This window comes from Rhincodon typus, chromosome 37 (genome assembly GCF_021869965.1).
Source record: "Rhincodon typus isolate 14 chromosome 37, sRhiTyp1.1, whole genome shotgun sequence".
In the NCBI taxonomy this organism is placed as follows: Eukaryota; Metazoa; Chordata; class Chondrichthyes; order Orectolobiformes; family Rhincodontidae; genus Rhincodon; species Rhincodon typus.
The window spans coordinates 2536631-2537490 of NC_063368.1; positions in this window are offsets into that span (position 1 = coordinate 2536631).

Genomic DNA, 860 nt, shown 5'->3' on the forward strand with positions numbered 1-860 from the left:
CTGTATGAGGTGTGTATACTTGTCTAATTGCTGTAAATATATTGCTGATAATTTACAAACTGCTTCTATTTATCTGTGGCAAAGATGAGTGATGCCAGAACTGTTGAGCCTCTTATCAATTCACCATCTGTCTGAGGGTGGGATGTTATCTGAGTGCCTTTGTCTCTGTGTGTTACTGTCAATGTGTGTGCATATGCCTGCCTGTGTGATAACGGATCGCATTGGAGGGGCTGTAATACATTTTGGAGCTGGAGTCTGAACAGAGCTACATGTGCATATATGGAACATAGACACCAAAGTTCCATGATTTGAATGGTGGAGTTGCTCCAGGAAAGATTACAAGAGTGTTGTGTAAAACCAGAATCTGTAGTGTTTCAACTTGCTTACAGTTATGACATGGGCACCAGGGCAGCACTTGGGTAAGTGTTCTGTGCTGACCAATTGCGGCAAGTTTATGATAAGCCAACCCATGCACTTAATGTTCCATTTGTTTCACTGACATTGTCTCTGAATTTTTCCCCTATATGTTTGCACTTAGAAAGGTGCAGAACTTGAGGCACCCAGTGACACATTGGTATCAATCATGATCTCATGAGGGTAGATTGTGGTATGCTGATGCACAATAGGTGCTTTGTTTCCTCCTTAACAATACGAACCAGGATCACCGCTGAAGTAACTGTCTGTATGGCAGTTTATCTGCTGAAGATGAGTAAATGGCCACCAGCAACTCGATTAGGAGGCCTCAAACACATTCTGTTTAGTTGCTTACCACAAACGATTGGAGGAAACTTCTATCCTGTGAATGATTACATTGAGACAACAAGGTGCAAGGCTGGATGAACACAGCAGGCCAAGCAGCA